We start from the raw sequence: 10,296 nt of genomic DNA, 5'->3' as shown, positions 1-10,296 counted from the left end.
CCACCTCGCCCGGCTAGTTTTTGTATTTTTAGTAGAGATGGGGTTTCACCGTGTTAGCCAGGATGGTCTCGATCTCCTGACCTCGTGATCCACCCGTCTCGGCCTCCCAAAGTGCTGGGATTACAGGCTTGAGCCACCGCGCCCGGCCATTCCATTTTAATATTAAGTATTTTGATAATAATAATATGTAAGACATTGCATGGGTGTTTATTCCCATTTACAGAATTGGAACAACAATTCTTATAACCTGTTAAAAGATTGAAGGTAGATATTACATTTGTACTAGTCTTAAATCCTACTGTAATAAGATATTTGTACCAACCTTAAATCTTACTGGAACTAAGCCGTGTGTTGTAGCACACATCTGTAGTCCAAGCTACTTGGGAGACTGAGGTGGGAGCATTACTAGAGCCCAGGAGTTTGAGACCAACCTGGGCAATGTAGCAAGACACCATCTCTTAAAAAAATCTTCCTGGAACTGGTGTAAATATTATTTTTAACTTTCCACATACTAATTCAGTTGTATATCAGGTTTTTTGTGGGCTCAGAGTTTCTAACTCCTTGAAAACTCCTTGAGGTGGGAGACATAACGATGTATACAGATACAAATTAATGACCTTTTATATTTGCATTGATACAGCATTTTGATATTTGAGCAAACATTTTAGGATGTGCTTCTCAATTTGATATATTGCTATTTATTTTGGAAGCAAATAAGAAAAGAACTCTGGATACATTTGGTGTTACATATACTTAGACAAATACCCACTAAAAAAAGTCGTGCTATAAGTCTGCACATTCTGGTTTGTAGTTTTGTTTAAGCAAAGTTGCAGTTTAAATAATGATCCCTGAGACATAATTACATGTCATTCACCTACCTGCCAATTTCCCCGAGATTTATGGTTTCTATAAAACTTACTATGAAACATGAGGCACTTGTAATAGTCAATATGAGAATAAAAATATGAATAATTTAAAAAATATGACATAGGTGGTAGAGCTTATGTCATTTTTTTAAATGAATAGAGCTTATCTATTCATTAATTCTTTTTTTTTTTTTTGAGACGGAGTCTTGCTCTGTTGGCCAGGCTGGAGTGCAGTGGCGCGATCTCGGCTCACTGCAACCTCTGCCTCCCGGGTTCATGCCATTCTCCTGCCTCAGCCTCCCGAGTAGCTGGGACTACAGGTGCCCGCGACCACGCCCAGCTAATTTTTTGTATGTTTTTAGTAGAGACGGGGTTTCACCGTCTTAGCCAGGATGGTTTCAATCTCTTGACCTCGTAATCCGCCCGCCTCAGCCTCCCAAAGTGCTGGGATTACAGGTGTGAGCCACTACACCTGGCCTATTCATTAATTCTTTATTCCACCCTTTTTTTTTTTTGAGATGGAGTCTCACTCTGTCGCCCAGGCTGGAGTGCTGTGGCGTGATCTTGGGTCATTGCAACCTCCACCTCCTGGTTTCAAGCAATTCTTCTGCCTCAGTGTCTCAAGAAGCTGGGATTACAGGTGTGTGCCACCACACCCAGCTAATTTTTTTATATTTTTAGTAGAGACAGGGTTTCACCATGTTGGCCAGGCTGGTCTCAAACTCCTTACCTCAAGTGATCCTCCCACCTCAGCCTCCCAAGGTGCTGGGATTATAGGTATGAGCCACTGTGCCCAGCTTGTTTCAGCCAGCTTTTGTTGTTTAGTGTATACTAGCTGCTGTGCTCGTCATTATGGAGGGAAGACTAGTACCCTCTCTTATTCAGAACAAGAAAAAAGAAAAAAAGATGCTTTTAGGCTCCAAGTCAGCTCCCTTCTCAGCTGTGCTGCTAACCTGCAATCCTGACCTCAGTAATGATCTCCTGATATCTTCAGCATTGTGTTGCTCTCTCCCTTTTATTTCCTTACTTTATATCTTTTCAGATTAGAATATATTTTCTTGTCATGGCAAAGGTCTCTACAAAATTAATTTCCCCTCATTTATGCAAAATAATACATATTTAAGAAAATTTGGAAAATAAGTATAAATAATATTAAAAATCACAAACTTAATGTCTTATATTGAATTTTATTGTGGTGATTGCTTTTGGCAGTTTCTGTTACTTGTGTTTTCTTTATAGTTTAGCCAGAGCAAACTATTAAAACTCAGTTTGATACTTGTATGCTCATGTTTATAGCAGCATTATTCCCAAGAGTCAAAAGGTGGAAATAACCCAAATGTCCCTCAGCATAGAGATGAATTAATAGACAGAATGTATGTGGGGGGTGTCTGTATATGTATGAATGTGAATATTATTTAGCCACAAAAAGGAATGAGGTTCTGATACATGCTACAACATGGATGAACCTTGAAAACATTATGCTGAGTAAAATAAGCCAGACAGAAAAGGCTAGTTTTACATATAATCATACAAGTATGATCCCACCTGTATGATATATATAGAATAGGCAAATTTATAGAGTCAGAAAGTAAATTAGAGGTTACCCAGGGATGCAAGAAAGGGAAATGGATATAGTATTTCTGTTTGGGATGATGAAAAAGTTTTGGAAATAATGCTGATAGTTGCACAAGATTGTGAATGTTTTAAATGCCATGAACCATACATTTAAAAATAATGAGAATGACAAATTTTATATGTTTTACTATAAATATACTTTAAAAAAAAGTCTGTTTGAAATCCTTAAGGACTTGTAGCTAGTTCACAGTTTTACTTCTGAGTGAGGCTTAGGTGTCTCTCTGTATATTATTCATGCTGCATCATTTTTTCAAGAAAAAGCACTGATTATGTGAGTGGTGAGTTTGTGGACAATTAAATTTTCTTCTTGGTTTTTTTTTCCATAAATATGGATCACTTATAATGAAAACATTTACACATAAGAATTACTTTTTTTTTTTCTTTATGAGATGGGATCTCACTGTTGCTCAGGCTGGAGTGCAGTGGCGTGATCTCGGCTCACTGTAACCTTTGCCCCCTGAGCTCAAGCAGTTTTCCCTCCTAAGTATCTGGGACCACAGATGCGTGCCACCACACCCGGCTAAGTTTTTGTATTTTCAGTAGAGATGGGGTTTCACTGTGTTGCCCAGGCTGGTCTCTAACACCTGAGTTCAGGCGATCTGCCTGCTTGGGCCTCCCAAAGTGTTGGAATTACAGGCGTGAGCCACCGCACCCAGCCAAGAATTACTTTAAAAACAAAACTACATTAGACAGTATTTATCTTCTTTAGGCTACTGTCTAGTGTCTTTTTTTTTTTTTTTTTAGATCTTCTTTCACCTTTTTTTTTTTGATGTGTGGATCTCATTCTTTCATTATAAGTTTTATATAACCACATTGGAGATAATTAGAAAAAAGAGAAAGGACTCTCTCTGACCCCAAATTTCGTGTTCTGACATAACCTTTATTTTAATTTTGATGTATTTTCTTCATGTCTCTGCCTATATCTTTGATCTAATTTGAATATATATGTAATTTGAGTTCTGTTTTCACTTTTTGTTGCATTAACATTTTGCATATGGTCTGCCTGATTGTTGTCTTAACCAGATTTTTTATTTTATTTATTTATTTGTTTGTTTGTTTGTTTATTTAGTGAGACAGGGTCTTGCCCTGTCACCCAGGCTGGAGTGCAGTGGCTGAATAATGAATGGCTCACTGCAGCCTCTGACCTCATAGATTCAATCAGTTGTCCTGCCTCAGGCTCCTGAGTAGCTGGGACCACAGGTGTGTGCCACTATGCCTGGCTAATTTTTGTATTTTTTGTAGAGATGGGGTTTTGCCATGTTGCCCAAGCTGGTCTTGAACTCCTGGGCTCAAGCAATCCACCTGCTTTGGCCTCCCAAAGTGCTGGGATTACAGGTATGAGCCACTACGCCTAGCCTTAACCAACTTTTTTTTTTTTTTTTTTGAGATTGAGTCTTGCTTTGTCGCCCAGGCTGGAGTGCAGTGGCACAATATCTGCTTACTGCAAGCTCCGCCTCCTGGGGTTGCCATTCACCTGCCTCAGCCTCCTGAGTAGCTAGGACTACAGGCGCCCGCCACCATGCTGGGCTAATGTTTTGTGTATTGTTTTTCAGTAGAGGCGGGGTTTCACTGTGTTAGCCAGGATGGTCTCGATCTCCTGACTGTGTGATCTTCCCGCCTTGGCCTCCTAAAGTGCTGGGATTACAGGCATGAGCCACTGCGTGTGGCCAGCCTTAACCAACTTTTTAAAACAAAATTACAAAAGGCTTACATGATACTAAAAAATTTTAAATACAGAAGTCACTAAAGTAGGAAAGTTTTCTTTCTGTTTTTATTTCCCTTGCTACATTCTCACTATCTTGAGGTAGCTGTTAATAGATTGATAGCCTATCAAAAAATGGTATTATATTGTATGTATATCCTATTCTTTACCTATATTTGATTGGTTCCATCCAATTGGGAACCATGTTGTTTTTAATGGCTTCATCACATTCTGTTGTATGGTAGTGTCATAATTTATTTGCTTATTTTCTGATTGATGAACATTGTGGTTGTTACCAGTTTTTTCTTATTGTAAATAACTCTTTATTTTTATTTATTTATTTATTTTTTTGAGACACAGTCTCGCTCGCTCTTTGACCTAGGCTGGATTATGCAGTGGCTCAGTCTCAGCTCACTGCAACTCTGCCTCCTGGGTTCAAGTGATTCTTGTGCCTCAGCCTGCTGAGTAGCTGGGATTACAGGCGTGCACCACCATGCCCAGCTAACTTTTGTATTTTTAGTAGAGACGGGGTTTTGTCATGTTGGCCAAGCTCATCTGAAACTCCTGGCCTCAAATGATCCACCCACCTTGGCCTCCCGAAGTGCTGAATTACAAGTGTGAGCCACCATACCTGGCCTAATTTTTTTTTTTTTCTTTTTAAAAATAAGAGCTCTACTCCAGCCTTAATTTTAGTACATAAATCCATATACCTATACTATTTATAATAGGAAGTTATGTAGAATAATCTAAATTTTTTTTAATTTTACAGATTGGTATAGCATAGGAATTCATGACTTTACTCAAAATTTCATCTGTAGAACAAAGATAAAACTCAAAACTGTAGAATAAAAAAAAAAACCTCTTCAAAAATTAATCCTTTAACTTTACATCATAAAAGACTGTTTGGCAAGCCCAAGATAAACGTTTTTGACTTACAAGCCAACGTTAGGCCCAGAATCTCCCATTGGTCAAATCTCAAAATGGCAAATTGGAGTCTGTCCAAATTTTCTGTTGTATTGAATATTTTTGAACTATTTGGAGTATTAGCCAGGACTTGAGCATTTTTGTCATACAGGGATTTGTTGTAACTGAATTTGACACACACACCGTCATAGTGTTTGTTTAGTCCTCCCAGGTATTCATGGTGTATTGAAAGAGATATTCAGTCTTCGTGGTGCTGGTACCTGAAGAGTTCTGATGTCATTTGGATCTCTTTACTTTGGAATGGAAGTTTACAAAAAGCTTACCCAGAGCTTCAAGTCACAAGGCAGTCTGGGTTAGTTATTAACCTTACACATAATCACCTTTCAAAGCATGGAGTAATACAAGGGTAATGCTCATTTGTGTGAAAGCTCTGGTTGTAAGAAACATTCAGACAGGGCTTAACTTCTGCTGCTGTTGCCAGTGAGGGACATCCCAATACCAGTCTGCATGTGCCCAAGGCCCTGAACACTAGTTTGGAAGCCAGGAGGACATGTCTGTAGCTTGTAAGATGTGGTGTGCATGGTAGATACCATGTGCTGACAGTTTGGTTGATGTAGGATGGTGATACAGCGGTGAGGTCTATGTGACTGTTTGACATGCTGAGATTGCTGAAAGTGAGCTGGCTGCAAGGGCTGGGAGACTGTCTAGAACACACTTAGTTGTGCCAGTTGAGGTCCTGCTTGTCTTCTCTTTGCTTCTTTCATATCATTATTATGAGCAGTCAATAGCTGTTCAGTACACCGCACTAAGAAATCCCAGGAGTAAGCAGTAAGATGATGTAGTGATGTAGTCTTGTAGGCCATGTTGGAGAAAGATGAAGTATAATCCTCAAAGAAACCATACATGTAGCAGCTACTGAAGAAAGTGCATAATTTAGAAAGGGGTAATTTTGCAACAGTACTTCCAGGAAATCTGCACATTTGGCTATGTGGTGTTTAACCTTTTCCAGGCAAATCGTTGGCCAGCCATCATGGAGATCTGTTTTGTGTACCACTTCAGAGAGAGCAAATTCAGTGAAATGGGCAGCTGTTGGAAGGCAGAGGTCCATTCCACTGATAGGTTTCTAATAATAATAGTTACACATGTAGCAAATTTTGTTTTGTTATTACTACATTCATATTAGTCACACAGCTGTTGAGCTGTTCCAGCTTAGGCACACTATCTTCTTTTTCTTCAAATTTACTTGCTAGAAGCAGATAGGAAACTGCAGCTAAAATCAGCTGCTAGATACAGATGTCATAGCAATCCATAAATAGTTCTAGTAAATAGCAAGATGCTGGGATAGAAAGGCAGAGTGTGACATGATCACTCACAATGGTAGTCGTCAGCAAAATACTGGCTGAGACTCAGTTGAGGGGACTGGCCTCTTAGGAGGGCAACTTCAGCTCTTTGTAGCAAGTGCTCGGTGAATATTGGTGGCCAGCTCTCCTCGCCATCACTGCCTTTCCAGCTCCCTGGGATCCTGAGGTGCATGCAGCCAGACGCGACAACTACAGTGCTGCCCTGCAGCCCTCACAGCCTCAGTCCTCTTGGCATCTGCCCTGCTGGTGCTGCAGACAGCCAGCTGCGAAGCACCAGTCTCAGCTCTGGCCGAGCTCCCCCCATTGTTAAAGGACTGGCAGGCGGCTCCCAATTCTGTGATTAATTTCAGTGTGTAGATCCTTGCTTATTTGAGTATTTCATTGGGACAGATTTCTGAGTCAGCCCATGGGCATGTATCATGGATACTTCCAAATAATCATTCTAAACAGCTGTATTAATGAATGTATTCAGCAATAATGTCTTTAAAAATACTAATTTCCTTTAGACAAAGCATCCGTTTTTTGTTTTTGGGTTTTTTGGTTTGTTTGTTTTGTTTTTATGACGGAATCTTGCTCTGTCTCCCAGGCTGGAGTAGTGCAGTGGTGTGATCTCGGCTCACTGCAATGTCCGCCTCCTGGGTTCAAGTGATTCTCCTGCTTCCGCCTCCTGAATAGCTGGGACTACAGGTGTGTGCCACCCACGTCCAGCTAATTTTAATATTTTTTAGTGGAGACGGGGTGTCAACATGTTGGCCAGGTTGGTCTCGAACTCCTGACCTCTAGTCATCCACCCACCTCAGCCTCTCAAAGTGCTAGGATTACAGATGTGAGCCACTACAGCTGGCCCAAAGCATCAGTTTTTTATAATGAATATTTCAGATGCAAAAAAAAAAAATTAAAAAAACCTATGTTCATATCACCCACCATAAGAAATAAACATTATAAATGTACTTGTAAATATAGTCCCCATCTTCTTTAAGGTATAACATTATACTTATATGTATGTTTATAAACAGTATATCATATAAACATGCCCTTTTACATTTTCATTTTTGCTCAACTTTGTGTGTTGAACATAATATGTCACATGAGGTCATTAGCCTCCAGGATGGCTGTCAATGGTCTCCACCTCCTTATATTTGTACTCTTATGTACTTTCTTCCCACATTGAATAGGGCTGACTTGTGTAACCAATTGAATATTGCAAAAACGTCAGAGTGACTTATGAAGCTAAGTCATGTAAGGATTTTCTGTCTTGCTTTCTTGTTCTGGGGGAAGCCAGTTGCCACATGGTGAGGATACTCAGCAGTCTTATACTCAGTCTTATACTCAGCTCCACATGGTGAGAAACTGAGGCCTTTTGCCAATAAACATATGAGGGAACCATCTTTGAAGCAGCTCTTCCAGCCCCAGTCAAGCTTTCAGATGACAGCAGCACTAGCCAAGATCTTGTCTGCAAGCTCATGAGAGACCATGAGCCAGAATTGCCCAGCTAAACTGTACTCCAGTTTCTGACATACAGAAACTGTGAGATAATAAATATTTAATGTATTAAGCTACTAGGTTTGGTAGCAATGGATGAGAGAAAGAGACTTGTAATTGTTTCCATGTTTGCCTCCCCATACTTCATTACGAGTGAGCAATTTGAAGACAGGACAAGAGCCCTATATCTTACTTATTTTCCCACTCAATGCCTAGCCTTATACCTATGTTTAGTAAGTATTTGTTGAGTGAAATTGATAGTGTTCTTGTGGAGGTAAAAAATTTAGAAGGGATATTAAATCCCTAAAGCTGATGTTTGAATCGTGAGTCATTGTTGGATAGCATGTAAAGACCACATTGTTTCTTCTGATAGTAGTAAAAGTAAGCCTCTCAGCTACTAATGCTACTCTGGCTATGGGAGTATGGCATTGATTTTGAGGTTATGGCATGTGGCTTTTACTTCACTATTGTTCTCTGGGGCTTGGGTTAGGATACAATCTTTTCTGTAGATGACTTTTTATTCCAGACTTGCTCCTAGGCATACTAACTGAAGCTAAATTTTTTTTTTTTTTCTTTTTCAAAATATGGAAGAATGTCAAAGACCTAAAGTCCTGTCAGTTTAGGATTTGCTGGTATATGTAGCAAGAGACAGTACTTAACTATATCCTAGTGGATTATTTTTATTTATAGATTATGGAGAGACAGTGTTACTACAGAGTATTGTACCTAATTATGTTCAGAAAATATATTCCAAAATTAGATTCCAAAATTAGGTATAATTTTGAGTCACACATTTGGTACTTTTTAGTTCTTGTAACCTGTGTTGTTTAATAGGGAGGCCCCTAGCTATATGTGATGAGTGAGCTCTTGAACTGTGACTAGTCTGAATTGAGATGTGGTATACATGTAAAATTCATACTGAATTTCAGAGTTAGTATTGAAAGAATGTAAAATATTACACTAATAATTTCTTCATATTCCTTATCTATTGAAATAATGTTTTGAGTATATTGGGTTAAAAAATCTAATTTCATTTGTTTTACTTGTTTTACTTTTAAAATATAGCTACTAGAAAATCTTAAATAACTGATATGGCTTGCATTTGTGGCTTTCCTTTTTATTTCTATTAGAGAGTGCTTTTCTATTGATTGATTGATTGGTTGATTGACTGATTGATTGGTTGATTGATTGATTGAGATGAAGTCTCACTGTGTTGCCCAGGCTAGTCTTGAACCCCCGGCCCAAGTGATCCTCCTGCCTCGGCCTTCCAAGGTGCTGAGATCACAGGCATGAGCCATGTTGACTGGATGAGAGTGCTTTTTAACCCATCAACATGTTCAGTTTTTCAGGGCCTTTGTATATTTTCCTTTTTTTTTTTTTTTTTTTTTTTTTTTGCCTGGCTCTTTGTCTGTCTGTCTTCTTCCTGCTCATTTCAGAGATCTTATCTTAAACGTTGCCTCCTCAGAAAGGCAGTCCTCCTCCACCCTATCAAATTAAGTTATTTAGTGTTTTGCCGTATGTCATGTATCCTCTGCATTTATTTGTTCATGATTTGACTTCTTACCTAGCTCTGTGAGGAAAAGGAGCATGTCTATTTTGTTTATGATGATACTTTTAGCACCCAATAAAGTGTTCTTTTAGAGTAGATTCCAAGTAAATTCTTGTTAAATGAGTGATACTGGTATTACTAAGCAGTGGGTTCACTGCTCGATGCTCATAGAATCCAATACTATGGCACTGGCTTTTGAGAAAAGAAAAAGGGCTTTATTGTGAGCTGACTGGCAAGAAGACAGGAGTTTAAGAAAGAAAATATAGAGGAGGATGTCATAAAAGAAATTAGGAAAACAGGGCTGTGCAGCACCGCGGTCCCTCGGCACGTGCAGGTTGACTCCCTGCTCCCCACAAAAAAGGAAGAGTTCCCAGAACTGAACAGCCTGTTGTGTTTAGCGCTCTGATGGGTCCTTTTCTAAATTAAAAGGGCCCATTGGAGTGCTAAGCACAACAGGTGAAAAAAAGATCTGTATTAAGACATTTCATTAGGCTGGGTGCAGTGGCTCACGTCTGTAATCCCAGCACTTTGGGAGGCCGAGGCGGGCAGATCACTTCAGGCCAGGAGTTTGAGACCAGGCTGGCCAACATGGTGAAACCCCGTCTGTACTAAAAATACAAAAATTAGCCAGGCATGGTGGCACATGCCTGTAATTCCAGGTACTCAGGAGGCTGAGGCAGGAGAATTGCTTGAACCCAGGAGGCGGAGGCTGCAGTGAGCTGAGATTGCGCCACTGTATTCCAGCCTGGGCAACAGAGCAAGATTCCGTCTCAAAAA

The 10,296-nt window shown here is 39.6% G+C and overlaps 1 protein-coding gene and 1 pseudogene across 1 annotated transcript in view; one reads left to right on the top strand and one right to left on the bottom strand.

Moving 5' to 3' along the window:
- The window catches only part of EVI5 (ecotropic viral integration site 5), a gene marked incomplete at its 3' end in the record, with an annotated part of 127,504 nt that overhangs the window by 24,746 nt on the left and 92,462 nt on the right, over positions 1-10,296 (top strand). The gene's annotated exons all lie outside the window — the stretch shown is intronic.
- The window catches only part of LOC108518750 (cyclin-J pseudogene), a 7,966-nt pseudogene continuing 3,173 nt past the window's right edge, over positions 5,504-10,296 (bottom strand).

This window comes from Rhinopithecus bieti, unplaced genomic scaffold (genome assembly GCF_001698545.2).
Source record: "Rhinopithecus bieti isolate Rb0 unplaced genomic scaffold, ASM169854v2 scaffold_46210, whole genome shotgun sequence".
In the NCBI taxonomy this organism is placed as follows: domain Eukaryota; kingdom Metazoa; phylum Chordata; class Mammalia; order Primates; family Cercopithecidae; genus Rhinopithecus; species Rhinopithecus bieti.
This window is presented reverse-complemented; position numbering and strand designations above follow the sequence as displayed.